This window comes from Chrysemys picta, chromosome 12, assembly GCF_011386835.1.
Source record: "Chrysemys picta bellii isolate R12L10 chromosome 12, ASM1138683v2, whole genome shotgun sequence".
NCBI lineage: Eukaryota > Metazoa > Chordata > Testudines > Emydidae > Chrysemys > Chrysemys picta.
Genome location: NC_088802.1, coordinates 10,592,890 through 10,607,953, shown reverse-complemented (window position 1 = coordinate 10,607,953; position 15,064 = coordinate 10,592,890). Strand labels below are relative to the sequence as shown.

The 15,064-nt window shown below is 46.2% G+C and overlaps 2 protein-coding genes across 4 annotated transcripts in view; both read left to right on the top strand.

The window, feature by feature from the left end:
- LOC101948742 (zinc finger protein RFP-like) overlaps positions 1-15,064 on the top strand; it is a 1,201,957-nt gene that overhangs the window by 411,193 nt on the left and 775,700 nt on the right. The gene's annotated exons all lie outside the window — the stretch shown is intronic.
- Positions 1-15,064, top strand: part of LOC122173302 (zinc finger protein 436-like) — a 132,804-nt gene that overhangs the window by 93,349 nt on the left and 24,391 nt on the right. The gene's annotated exons all lie outside the window — the stretch shown is intronic.

Genomic DNA, 15,064 nt, shown 5'->3' with positions numbered 1-15,064 from the left:
TAATTGGGGCAGAAACTATTAAGTGACTGGGATTAATTCTAGATTTTCCAAATATGTGTATTAGACAAACTCTCACTGTAACCGAGGATTCAAATGACACTAACTTGATCCCTATGGGGCTTGCTACGCAGACAGTAAAAGCAATAAACTCTAAACAGCCACCTCCTTCGCCGAAAGGCTGGGAAGGTTGGTGGGCTGAGATTCATGCCGTCTGGGCAGCAGACTCCCTAGATACGGGAAAAATGCAGACCTCCGTCACTTTAGAAGGGGATACACCCCCCTACATAAAACAATACCCAATCCCTCAGGAAGCACAAGAATCTCGAAGACAAGTAATAGAAGAATTGGAAAAACGAAAATTGATTAGAAGGTGTTCGGCACCTAATGCGGCACCAATCTGGCCAGTTAGAAAACCTGATGGAACATGGAGATTAACTATTGACTATCGGGGGTTAAACAGAACTGCCAAAACGAGGAGCCCCAGTGGTGGCTGCCTACCCAGAACTATTGGCGGTGGTAACCCCTGATTTGAAGTGATTCTCAGTACTCGATGTGGCAAATGGCTTTTGGAGTTTACCTTTAAACCCAGAGTCCCAATACAGAACAGCTTTTGTGTTCTGTACAAATACAGGGTGTACAATACTGTTGGAATGTTTTGCCTATGGGGTACTGTGACGCACCCACAATATTTCATACTGTAGTGAGAAATATGCTAGAAAAGGAGGAATTGTTACAAAAGGGAAGAATAGTCCAGTATGTAGAGGACATTTTAATAGTCAGTGAAACAGAGCAAGAACACGAAGCGTTAATGCAGCGGTTGCTGACTAGCTGCAGAAAGTAGGGCTTGAAACTTAACCCCTCTAAATCCCAGCTCAAACAAAGAGAAGTGCAATACCTTGGAATTTGGCTCAGTGCAGGGGGAAGATCTGTAGATAAGGAAAGGTTAAGTGTATCGTTAACCTCCCTATGCCAGTGGATACTAAGGCCTAGTCTTCACTTACCGGCTGGTCCGGCGGCACGCCATCGATGTTCTGTGATCGATTTATCGCGTCTGGTTAAGACGCGATAAATCGATCCCGGATCGATCCCGGAAGTGCTCACAGTCGGCGCCGGTACTCCAGCTCGCCGAGAGGAGTACGCGGCGTCGACGGGGGGAGATTTCCTGCCGCGTCTGGACCGCGGTAAGTCCGGACTAAGGTACTTCGAATTCAGCTACGTTATTAACGTAGCTGAATTTGCGTACCTTAGTCCGAAGTCCGGACTAAGTGGGGACCAGGCCTAAATCTTTGCAGTCTTTCTTGGGACTCACTAACTTCTGCAGAGAATTTATGGTTGGTTATGCAGAGAAAGCAGGTCCTCTGTATGAGGTATTTAAAAGACCGCAGTGGACTTGGACAGAGGAGGCAACTAACGCATGGGAAAGCCTGAAAAAAGGGTTAATGGAAGCACCTACCTTAGCCGCCCCTAATAACGAATTCCCCTTTGTTTTGTACCCTAGCGTTAAGAATTTCTGTATTGTTAGTGTGCTTACACAGGATACTGGTGCTGGGGAAAGACCTGTAGCTTAGTATAGTAGAGCATTAACAGCTCCAGAAAACAAACTGGGAATCTGTGAGCAAACTGCCCTAGCTGCATACTGGACACTACGAAAAGCTCAGGCAATCATCGGAGCAAGCAAGGTGATTGTAAAAAGTCACCACGCACTGGGAAAACTACTCAGTAAGGAAAATCTGTCTAAAGGACATGTGAGAGTAGATCAAGCCATTCAGTGGGTCTTTGCTCTCATGTCCGAAAATGCGCAATTAGTCCCGCTAAAAGAACCTGAAATATCTGTGTGGGGACTGACTATAAACGGTCGAGAACATGTCTGTGAACCCCAGCAAGAATCCAAAACACACCCTATTTTTAAAGCAACCCCAATTGAACAGGTGATTGGGAAAACAATTTGGTTTGTAGACGGTAGTTCTTATTATACCGGAGGAAAGCGAGTTACTGGCTTTGCAGGGATATGTTTAACTGGAGACCTGCAGACAGTTAACTCTTTCCAGTACAAATTGACTAAAAGAGGAACACGGTCTGCAGAAGGGTCAGCAGTTTTAGAAGTCTTAGCCAGAATGAAAGATAAACAAACAGAAATGATAATAGGAACCGATTCAGATTATGTTTACAAGGGAACCACTATTTATTTGCCACGGTGGAATAGTATAGGTTTTACAGGAACCGATGGATCTGAAATTAAACACAAACTTTTGTGGCAGCAAATGGAAAAATTGGCAGGACAGTATCAGAGGATCCGGATGGTTAAAATAAAAGCCCATAGAGGAAAGGATCCCTTACAGTGGGGAAATGAACAAGCAGATAAATTGGCTAAAGAAACAGCCCTTATTGGAACATTGTGGGAGCCGACTCCCGTAGCAGTAACCACGTGGGCACAAGCAAAGCAAAAACAAGAAATTGAAGGAAACAACCAGAAAGAGATTCAGCTTTTACAGGACTTGCAGGCAAAAGATGACATGATACTGCAATGGATAAGGGAATGTCCCTCGCAGTGGCAGAGTGTCCCGTTAAGAAAGGAGGGAGATTTGATTCTGGCAAAACCAGAAAATGAATGGTTTTTAGTAATCCCTCAGCAAATGCAGTACCTCCTTTTAGGATGGGTACATGGTTCAACTGTGGGAGGTCACTCGAAACAGGAAGAGGCATTGGAAAAACTTAAAAAATTAGGATGGTGGCCAGGAATGAAAGAGGATTTAAACCTCCTATTCATGGCTGTTTGATATGTGCTAAGCAAGACCCTGCTAGAAGGAAAAGACATGGAGAGTTAATGCACCAAGCGTTAAAGGGACCCCTCCAACGCTTACAGGTGGACTTTGTAGGGCCCTTGCCTAACACCCCCTAGAAAAAATAGATTCTTGTTTATGATTGTGGATAGCTTCAGTAAGTGGGTGGAAGCATTTTGGACTAGAAAAGAGACCAGCTGGGCTGCAGCAAAAATGTTAATAACTGAAATTTTTCCAAGATGGGGATTGCCACATAGCATTGATTCTGATAATGGCCCCACTTTTATCGGACAGGTGTACCGAAGTATGGGTACCTGGGCCAGTATTCCCCTACTGCTACACATCCCCTACCACCCTCAAGCTAGGGGACAGGTGGAAAGGATGAATAAATCTCTAAAAATTGAACTGTCTAAAGTGTGTAATGAACTGGGAACAAATTGGGACATGGGACATGTGGGTTCTGATGAGGCTCCGAAGCCGACCAAATCGCATGACAGTATTTAGCCCTTATGAGATACTTTTTGGTAGACCTATGTCCGGTTGGGAAAACTTGCTGTACCCCCCAGATTGGGAGACACGTACAGCATTGGCAACCACCACCTGGATGAATCGCTTTAAATACTGGCTGGGCACAGTTCAGGGAGCAGCCGCAGCACAACAAGCTGCAGAACAGCAAAAAATGGATCAGGTATTTGATGAAAACAGTGATATCGAACAGTGGCAAATCGGAAGCCATGTTATGGTTAAAGCTGAACCGGCTCCCAAGAAAAAATGTCCTAAAGTAGAATGGTCAGGCCCCTGGCCCATCCGAGAGAAATTAGGGCCCTCCCTGTACTTGGTCCAAACCAAGGAACAACCTCGGTGGAAGCATGCCATGCAATTGAAGGAATATAATGGTTAAACATGCATATTACATGTCTGTGATTGTTTTACAGAAAAATACACAGGATAAACAATTAAGGTAAGCACAATGGAAACCTTCCAGATGAACAATGGAAATTTTATAAGCTTTAATCTTCAGGCCCCTTCTGCACCCCATTTATTACTGTATTATACCTGTGGTCAGTTAAAGTGATTTGAAATGTCTAGGCCTTACCCTGTCAGACAGTTGAGGGCAAAAGGATAATTTACATGGGGTATTAGAAATGTAATCACCATTTGGTGGAATGACAAAGATACTTCCTTGTGGATCCTGGAACAGGTTGGAAAACAGCCTTTGTGGATGCTGGGACCAGGAATCTCCTGGGCCAATAACACACCCACCGTTCCTTTGGGAACAAGATTCTGTTTATAGTCCTCCAAACTGATCAAATGATTCTGCAAATATTGAATCAGGATTACATTGCCGGGGAGCAGTCCAATAGGAAACCACAGTGGGACGAATAAAGATATACCCTAGTCCTGCAACCATGCAATTCTAATATTGTTGCTGCTACCTGTATGCCTGCTGCTTTAAAAAAAATATTATTAACTACACATTTACCCATAGGGGAGAGAGGCGAGTGTGACTTTATATTTTTGCAGGATATGATGCCAATTTGGACATGGATCTTGTTGAGTGTCCTGGTGGTGACCCACAGCGTGAAGGGATTGATTGACGTTACAGAGATCAACCGAACACACTTGGTGACTAGAACCTTTTGGACAGAAACTGGTAACAACGCCACAAGATGGGTTGCCGTAAAGCAGGAGCAGCCTACCGGAACTGTTTTAAAAGTAGTATGTGAAACTGAAGGAAGGTGCCAAAAGGAAAACATCCTCAGGGTGTCACCCTTTGAGATTTTGATGACTTGGGGGTGGACTGTTGGAAACCGCAGCGAGACTGAATGTTTTTCCTGTCCCAGAAGTCGTGAGTGCCCGATGACGGATTGAAAAAGAACTAAGTCTGAGTATCAGAGGGGTAGCCGTGTTAGTCTGAATCTGTAAAAAGCAACAGAGGGTCCTGTGGCACCTTTAAGACTAACAGAAGTATTGGGAGCATAAGCTTTCGTGGGTAAGAACCTCAGAGGGGGAATATGTATACTGCTGGAAGGTGGATAGTATTGTTAATTGTAATCAGGCTATCGTTATCACTGCACTGCCTCACCCAGGCTCCATTAATACTCTTAACCATAGCTCATCACATAAACATGTGCACATACAAAGTAAGAAAAAGAAACGAGCCACTCCAAAGAGGGAGCGTGCTCTAGTGGCACCAAGGCGAATGCTGGAGCGATATCTCACAGGAATGGTGGGAGAGGATCTGACTCTGGGGTGTGTTGTCCAAACACATCAACTCGAAACTGACGCAATAGACTTGGACTGGTTTCGAGAAACAGACACCGTTATTAGTTATATAGAGGGAAATGTAACAACATATGGAGATTGGACTGACAGGGTGGAATTTGTTGACTTGCAGAATAAGTGGAGTGCGTCTATTCGCATTCGTAACATTCAAGAAAAAGATACAGGAACATATACAGGGACTTGGTCTATAACCCCAAGCACCAGTAAATGTATCTAGCATGTGCAGGTCTGTGAAGAGGTCTGTCTAACACCAATCCCAACACCACCTCCTCCCATCCCTCCACACATTGACCCTACTCAAAGGAGTGGATGTCCCACCATGCAGCCATGGCCTAGCTCAGGTATCTTCCTACACCCTACTGCAGAATATATGGTAAAAAATGTAGGATGGGTTTATGTGCCACTGACACTTAATTCTGGCAGTATGACCATGCCAAGGCAGTGCCCCAAACCTTATAAAGATTGGTTTAATTCAGAAGTAGAAAGGCAATTGCAATTTTGGAAGGGAAGGACAGGCAGGGCAGAAAAGGTGGGGGAGTTGCATTGTATGTAAGAGAGGAGTATGACTGCTTAGAGCTGCGGTATGAAACTGCAGAAAAACCTGAGAGTATCTGGATTAAGTTTAGAAGTGTGAGCAACAAGGGTGATGTTGTGGTGGGAGTCTGCTATAGACCACCAGACCAGGGGGATGAAACGACTATAAGGTGGATAGAAAGCTGGCTAGATCGTCAGGTTCAACGGGTAGTGATCAATGGCTCCAAGTCTAGTTGGCAGCCGGTTTCAAGTGGAGTGCCCCAGGGGTCGGTCCTGGGGCTGGTTTTGTTCAATATCTTCATTAATGATCTGGAGGATGGCGTGGACTGCACTCTCAGCAAGTTTGCAGATGACACTAAACTGGGAGGAGTGGTAGATACGCTGGAGGGTAGGGACTTAGACAAATGAGAGGACTGGGCCAAAAGAAACCAAATGAGGTTCAACAAGGACAAGTGCAGTGTCCTGCACTTAGTACGGAGGAATCCCATGCACTGTTACAGACTAGGGACTGAATGGCTAGGAAGCAGTTCTGCAGAAAAGGACCTAGGAGTTACAGTGGACGAGAACCTGGATATGAGTCAACAGTGTGGCATTGTTGCCAAGAAGGCTAATGGCATTTTGGGCTGTATAAGTAGGGGCATTGCCAGCAGATCGAGGGACGTGATCGTTCCCCTCTATTGGACTTTGGTGAGGCCTCATCTGGAGTATTGTGTTCAGTTTTGGGCCCCACACTACAAGAAGGATGTGGAAAAAATGGAAAGAGTCCAGCGGAGAGCAACAAAAATGATTAGGGGTCTGGAGCACATGACTTATGAGGAGAGGCTGAGGGAACTGGGATTGTTTAGTCTGCAGAAGAGAAAAATGAGGGGGGATTTGATAGCTGCTTTCAACTACCTGAAAGGGGGTTCCAAAGAGGATGGATCTAGGCTGTTCTCGGTGGTACCAGATGATAGAACAAGAAGTAATGGTCTCAAGTTGCAGTTGGGGAGGTTTAGGTTGGATATTAGGAAAAACTTTTTCACTAGGAGGGTGGTGAAGCACTGGAATACGTTACCTAGGGAGGTGGTGGAATCTCCTTCTTTAGAGGTTTTAAAGGTCAGGCTTGACAAAGCCCTGGCTGGGATGATTTAGGTGGGAATTGGTCCTGCTTTGAGCAGGGGGTTGGACTAGATGACCTCCTGAGGTCCCTTCCAACCCTGATATTCTATGATTCTATGATTCCTCGGGAATTTCAAAAATCCCCTTCCTGTTTGCTCAGCCTGGCATGGCGTGGAGTGCTATCAGCGAATCTTTCCAGGTGACCATGCCTCCACGCGCCAAGCGAGCCCCAGCATGGAGCAATGGCGAGTTGCTGGACCCCATCAGTGTTTGGGGGGAGGAAGCTGTCCAGTCCCAGCTGCGCTCCAGCCGTAAGAATTACGATACCTTCGGGAAGGTATGAAAGGACATGATGGAAAGGGGCCATGACTGGGATGCCCTGCAGTGCAGGATTAAGGTGAAGGAGTTGCGGGGCGCCTACCGCAAAGCCCGCGACGCAAATGGTCACTAGGGTGCTCCTCCCGCGACCTGCCGATTCTACAAAGAGCTGGATGCGATACTTGGGGTTAACCCCACCTCCACTCCGAGCACCACCATGGACATTTCAGAGCCGGTGTGGAGGGGTGAGGAGGAGGAGGAGGGAAATGGGAGTGAGGGTGTTGGGCCAGATGAAGACACTACTGAATCCCTGGAGCCATGCTGCCAGGGGCTCTTCTCGAGCCAGGAGGAAGGTAGCCAGTCGCAGCGGCGGGTACTTGGTGGAGAACAAACAGAAGAGCAGGTTCCCGGTAAGCGTTTACTTTTTCGGGAAGCAATTTTTTCAGTGCGGGCTCTTTGGGAGAGGAGGGTTAGGCATGCATGTCTAGATGCGGAATAGTGCATTGATGTGGTTTATCACATCGCCGTAATTGGCCTCAGTAATCTCCTCGAATGTCTCATCCAGAACGTGTGCAATGCGCTTGCGCAGGTTTATCGGGAGAGCCACCAGGGTCCTTGTCCCAGCCAGGTTAACATGTCCGCGCCACTGTGCCGCGAGGGACGGGGGGACCATTCCTGCACACTGGCAAGCTGCCTGTGGGCCAGGGCAGAAGCCGCATTGCAGTAGAAGACCCTCCCTTGCCTCCCAGGTCACCCTCAGCAGCGAGATATCCTCCAGGACGCACTCCTGTGGAAAATGTTGGGACAGTGTTCAGTGTAGGTGCCCCCTGAAGCTGTTGGCTCTCCCCAAGGCACAGAAACCCAGAGGACAGTGCAGCCCAGCCCTCAATCAGTCCCCCTTACTCACCATTGTGAGGTTCCCGTGGGATATGTGTGCTCTGTTTGGGACGGGAAAATTATGCTATTGTGTAGACCCTATGTGCGCCCTCCTTAAGTGCGGGGGAAATCATTACTCTGTCTGGTATAAACAATGCTGCCTCTGTTAAATGTTGCATTTTGCCTATACAGCTGCAACAACCTTGAGACCTCAGCCGTCCCTCTTATTACCTAGTCAGAGACTGCAAAGACTCAGGAAGAGACCGTGAAAAAGCAAAGAAGACATGCTGCAAAAAGTGATGTGGCAATCTATTAAAGAGAATGAGAAAGCACAGAACTGGAGGGAGAGAGAAAGCAGGATCCACCAGGAAAACGCAGAGCATCGGCGGCAAAGCACGGAGCACTGGCAGCAAAGCACGGATCGGCTCATAAGCAACCTGGAGCGTCAAGCAGACTCTATCCAGGAGCTCGTAGCCATGCAGAAGGAGCAGTACCGGAAATGCAAACGCCACCCCCCCATTAAGCCCTTGTCTCAAAACTCTTTCCGTTGTGCCCCACTGTCACCTCAAACCGACTTTCCCCAACTTCCTTGTTCTTCACGCCACCAGCTGCCACCAACACCAATATCTTCACCACCCAGCCCTGAAAACCACAACCCTTACCCTCTGCACTCAACCCCCATCACCATGCTGTATAGCTGTCCTGAAGTGCAGCACTCACTGCACAGCACACCAGACAGGACATCCAAAAGTTCTGCAGCCACTGCTCGTCATCCCAGACTTCCATGACAATGTGATCCCACCACTCGGTGCTTGTCTTCCAAGCCCAAAAGCGGCGTTCCACGGTGCTGAGCATGTCCGTGAATGCCACAAGCAATTTCGTGTTGTATGCGTTACGAGGCTCGAAAGCATCGTCGGACTCCTCACCCTCACCCTCACTGTCACTTTCGATCTTAAGGAATTGTTCGACAGCCAAACGTGATGTGCTGGCGAGATAAGTCAGCATACGCCTCAGCAGTTTGGGCTCCATTTCTCGCAAGGAGATAGTGCTGCACAGAAACCGTTGAAAGTTGGCGCCAAAGGTGCGGAAACAAAGGGATTTCTGGGATGCGAAGCGATGCATCACGGGGCATTGGGACAGGACCCAGAATGTCCCACACCCACGCCCCCTTCCCACAACCCACGGCACCAGAATGGGAAGAGGTGCTCTGTGGGATAGCTGCCCATAATGCACTGCTCCTAGTGGCACAGCAAATGCTGCAAATGTGGCCACGACAGTGCGCTGGGCAGCTGTCAGTGTGGACAGACTGCAGCGCTTTCCCTACTCAACTGCACGAAGTCAGGTTTAACTCACAGCGCTGCACAGCTGCAAGTGTAGCCAAGCCCTACGCCAAAATCAAAGTCAGTGGAGTTGAGGATGTCGGCTGGTTCCCCTTCTCTGGTCTGCCCTGCAACATCTTCTCTGGTTTGCAATGCTCAGCTTGCCTTTCAGGATCAGGATGATGAAAGCCCAAGGGTGCCATGCTGGGTCCCAGGAGACAGCAGGTGTGAGACGTACCCCAGGCTACAATCTGTACTGTTGAACTGCTTAATTCTCCATCCCAGGGCATGTTTTACACTGTTTCCCAGGGTGAATAAAAGTCAATGTGTTTTTTTTTTTTTTTAATCAAGAAAATCAGATTTTTGTTATTTAAATCGATTATTTTGATAATTTTTCCCTTAAAAACCATTTTATCTAAAGATAGTTTTAATTCAGATACATTATAGCTCAAAGATCTCTCATCATGGAATAGGGATTATACATTCCAATTCTACAGTATGAGACAATATAGTCATGTCATGTTTAAGAAAAGTTTTGTAAATGAGTTCCTGTAGTTCATGCATTAAGGATCCAGTCTTATGGGGTTCCACAGGCTTCTGTATAGATTACTTAAGTTAATCTTTCTAGCTACCCAATGGGACTCAGTGCTCAGTCTAGAAGATACCATCAGAGATGCTTAGTTTTCCAGTTCTCAAACTGTGGTTTTGTGTCTCCAAAGGTAACATACTTGTTAACACCAAAAATGTTTTAAAATAAATTAATATAACAGACCTCACCTCTATTGTCCCTCTGCAAATCTGTGTACACTGAGTCAATCCCTTACCTCAGAATACTGATCGCTGTTCTTTTAGTTAAATAAAACAATTTAAATGTCTGTGTGGTGATGTTCTCCTCCTAATACAGCATGGCAAGAAAATCCTACAACTATTAATGATTAACCTGTTGAATTGGAGATACTTCACCTCCTAATGACTTCATAAATATCTGCTTCAATTACCTTTGGTAATGAAATAACCAAACAAACATGCATTGTCTAATATAGCTGTAAAACTACTCTGAAAAGTATTCAAAATGAATCACTGTTTAAAAATGTATAGTGTGTACCTTCCAAAAATGAAACCTACATCTATCTCTGCATTGTGAAGAATATGTATTAAGGTTATAACACCCAACAAGAATACATTTTTATGTAAGGTTTCAGAGTGGGCTGTAGTCCACGAAAGCTTATGCTCTAATAAATTTGTTAGTCTCTAAGGTGCCACAAGTCCTCCTGTTCTTATTTTTATGTAGGAAACCATGATTAAATTGAGTCTTCCTGACTAGTGATTTAAATCAAATCCACCCTGCTGCTTCCCTGTGTGAACAACAAACCCCTCCACGCTCTGCTCACACACAGCCACCAGCCTTCAAAGTCACTCCTGGTTGCACTGTACTGAGTGCGACTAGCCAGACACTCAGGAACTTACCAATCGACACAGCAACATCAGCAAACATCAGTTTTCTACTCCCAGCCTTTCACCCCGGGAATGTGCATCTTGGACTGCTCAGTCTGTTCACTGTGATGGACAAACTCAGTAATTAGTGGGTCACCACAACAAAGGGGCCGGATTAGGCCACAGCCTTGTTCTCTCCAGTCAAATCCCCCAAACACTTCAGTGAAAACACACAGGTCCAGACAAAACACTAAAACCAGTTTAGTAACTGGAGCAAGGGGGTTTTCAGGGATTACAAAGGAGAAAGATGTAAAAGTCAGAATGGGTTAAAACTATAAAATTAAAACATGCATTTTAAATCCTAAATATTACCAAACTAAGGAAGATGTGAAGAAAACAGGATTTCCCACCCCATCCGCTGTTGCAGGCAGTTCACAGTTCTTATACCCAGCCTGGATTTCCTTCCAGCCTTGATCCACCCTCCCCAGTCCAAGGCCCCTGTTCCCTTTGAAGCCATCTTGTTCCCTTCTGCAAAGATAGGAGAGGAGAGATAAAAATGGAAGCAATTCTCCCTTGTGCTTTTGGACCACTCTCCTCTTTGAGGTTCATCCCCCAGCTGGGGGGCAGGCGACAATCAGTCTGTGGCCTAAGTGAGCGTCCAGCCGTCCTTCCGGTGAATTGTAACTCTCCTGTTCCCAGCTCCACAGCTGGTGAATGGCCGGCTGAGCAATTACTGGCCACGTAGAACCTAGCTGGTGTGCAGGTGCCATTGTCTCTGGGGAGTTCGTCTGTGGGCGTTTTCCAGCTTTACAGCATGTAACAAACATACAGCAAACTCTCAGAACTCCATGGACAGTGCTGATAGACACATTTTAATGGGACAATAATATTCGGTAGGCGATGACCTTCCCTATGATACCTCACAAGACATACTTTGGAGAAGATTTATCATTTTGTAAATGTGATGATCCTGAGTGTAGACCAGTGGTTTCATTGCCCTCCCCTTCCCCTCCAATCCCTTCTTTGTGTCTGTGGTCATTTACGCCCCCACCAAAGCACATATATCACCACCCAGCTCTAAAGGCAGAGTAGTTGCTGGTGAGGCGCCCAGCTCTGAAGGCCTCCAATAGCAGCACAAAAGTTAGGGTGGCCACGTGAAAAGTGATATTCCTCCATACAGCTGTTCACAGCAGACTTATCACCCCATTGACAACCTAACTTCTGTGCTGCTGCTCCACCTGGGTTTGAGAACCTGAGCATTTATCCCCACCTCCCAGCTAGGCCTGTTCCTTCTTCATGAGCCCCAGCCAACTGGGGCCAACAGCCAGTGCTCTTTAAAAAAAAACCAAACAACCCCACTGATCACGCCTCCCTTGACACATTCCTGTGACTCCACTGGGATGTTCTGCCCACACTTTGAGAATTGCTACTGTAGAGAGTCATCGTGGGGATTGGTAGCCAAGATGGTAACACCTGCTCCTTTCCGTCTCCGGGATCCCCAGAGAAAATGTCCAAGCAGGAGAGCGGAACAGATCCGATGCATGTTAACCTTGTAAAACACATTTTGATGATTTCAGCTATAAACATTCCCTCCGTCCCTCAGCCCCTATCCCCAGTGAATTCAATGAGACTGAGCTAAAATTGGGCAGGTGGCATGGGCGATGGGTATAATCGCTGAATTATTGATCCCTGATTTAAAAGAATACAGGAACCCTTTGGATAGCTAAACATAGATTACTACACAGTTACCCCTCTTAGAATCATAGACTATCAGGGTTGGAAGGGACCTCAGGGGTCATCTATTCCAACCCTGTGCTTAAAGCAGGACTAATCCCCAACTAAATCATCCCAGATAGGGCTTTGTCAAGCCTCACCTTAAATACCTCTAAGGAAGGAGATTCCACCACCTCCCTAGGTAACCCATTCCAGTGCTTCACCACTCGCCTAGTGAAAAAGATTTTCCTAATATCCAACCTAAACTTTCCGCACTGCATCTGGTACCAATGAGAACAGTCTAGATTCATCCTCTTTGGAACCGCCTTTCAGGTAGTTGAAAGCAGCTACCAAATCCCTCCTCTTTCTTCTCTTCTGTAGACTAAACAATTCCATTTATTTCAGCCTCTTCTCATAAGTCATGTGCTCCAGACCCCTAATCATTTTTGTTACCCTCCGCTGGACTCTTTCCATTTTTTTCACATCCTTCTTGTAGTGTGGGGCCCAAAACTGAACACAATACTCCAGATGAGGCCTCACCAATGTCCAATAGAGGGGAACGATCACGTCCCTCGATCTGCTGGCAATGCCCCTACTTATACAGCCCAAAATGCCGTTAGCCTTCTTGGCAACAATGCCACACTGTTGACTTATATCCAGCTTCTCATCCACTATAAGCCCTAGGTCCTTTTCTGCAGAACTGCTGCCTAGCCATTTGGTCCCTAGTCTGTAGCAGAGAATGGGATTCTTTCATTATAAGTGCAGGATTCTCCACTTGTCCTTGTTGAACCTCATCAGATTTATTTTGGACCAATCCTCTCATTTGTCTACGTCCCTCTGTATCCTATCCTTACCCTCCAGCGCATCTACCACTCCTGCCAGTTTAGTGTCATCTGCAAACTTCTTGAGGGTGCAGTTCACGTCATCCTCCAGATCATTAATGAAGATACTGAACAAAACCGGCCCCAGGACCGACCCTTGGGGCACTTCACTTGATATCGGCTGCCAACAAGACATGGAGCCATTGATCATAACGCATTGAGCCCGACGATCTAGCCAGCTTTCTATCCACTTTATGGTCCATTCATCCACCCCATACTTCTTTGACTTGCTGGCAAGAATACTGTAGGAGATCATACCAAAAGCATTGCTAAAGTCAAGGAATAACACATCCACTGCTTTCCCTTCATTCACAGAGCCACTTATCTCATCATAGAAGGCAATTAGGTTACTCAGAAATGACATGCCTTCTTCTTCCAAGTCTTTAAAATTACACATTTACATTTCAAACTCTCGCTTATCTAAGGTGCACACATTTTTAAAATCTCTCTCTAAAAGTTGAATCTAAAAGTTGAATACAAGTTTCTTTCATGCCATGTGTCACAGAAGATTAGATCTTTTGTGGATTCTTCCATGTTTAATGAGGTCAGACCTCCATATGAAACTTTCCCCTAAGTCCAAGCACTTGTGGGGTTTCTCTCCTGTGTGTAATGCCTGATGTTTAACAAGCTTTGACCTCATTATGAAACATTTCCCACAGTACAAGCACTTGTGGGGTCTCGCTCCTGTGTGGACTGCCTGATGTTCAACAAGGTTTGACTTTCTTATGAGACTTTTTCCACACTCCAAGCACCTCTGGAGTCTCTCCTGTGTGGAGTGCCTGATGTTGAACAAGGTGTGACCTTCTTATGAAACTTTTCCCACAGTCCAAGCACTTGTGGGGTCTCTCTCCTGTGTGGATTGCCTGATGATGAACTAGGTGTGTCCTTTGTATGAAACTTTTCCCACAGTCCAAGCACTTGTGGGGTCTTTCTCCTGTGTGTAATGCCTGATGTTTAACAAGGTACGACCTTCTTATGAAATTTTTCCCACAGTCCAAGCACTTGTGGGGTCTCTCTCCTGTGTGGATTGCCTTATGATGAACTAGGTGTGACCTTTGTATGAAACTTTTCCCACAGTCCAAGCACTTGTGGGGTCTTTCTCCTGTGTGAATTGCCTGATGTTCAACAAGGGTTGACTTTCTTATGAAACTTTTCCCACAGTCCAAGCACTTGTGGGGTCTTTCTCCTGTGTGAATTGCCTCATGTTTAACAAGGTTTGACTTTCTTATGAAACTTTTCCCACAGTCCAAGCACTTGTGGGGTCTTTCTCCTGCGTGGATTGCCTGATGTTCAACAAGGGTTGACTTTCTTATGAAACTTTTCCCACAGTCCAAGCACTTGTGGGGTCTTTCTCCTGTGTGGATTGCCTGATGTTTAACAAGGTCTGACCTTTGTATGAAACTTTTCCCACAGTCCAAGCACTTGTGGGGTTTCTCTCCTGTGTGGATTTCCTGATGTTTAACAAGGTCTGACCTTTGTATGAAACTTTTCTCACAGTCCAAGCACTTACGTGGTCTCTCCCCTGTGTGGCTTAACTGATATCTAATTATTTGTGTCTTTGAAATTAAACATTTCCCGCACTCGAGGGATTGAGCAGGTTTCTCTCCAGTGTGGCTTGTCCCATGGTTATTAAGATCTGAGAGCTTACTGAAGCTTTCCCCATGGTCCAAGCACTGAAGGGGTTTCTCTCCAGTATGGATTGTCTGATGTGTCACAAACTGTGATCTCAAAATGAATCGTTTCCCACACTGAAGGTAGTGCCAGGGTGTCTCTTCCTTGGGATTTGTCTGCTGCGCTCTGGGATCCTCCTCTCCTCCCCCACCGT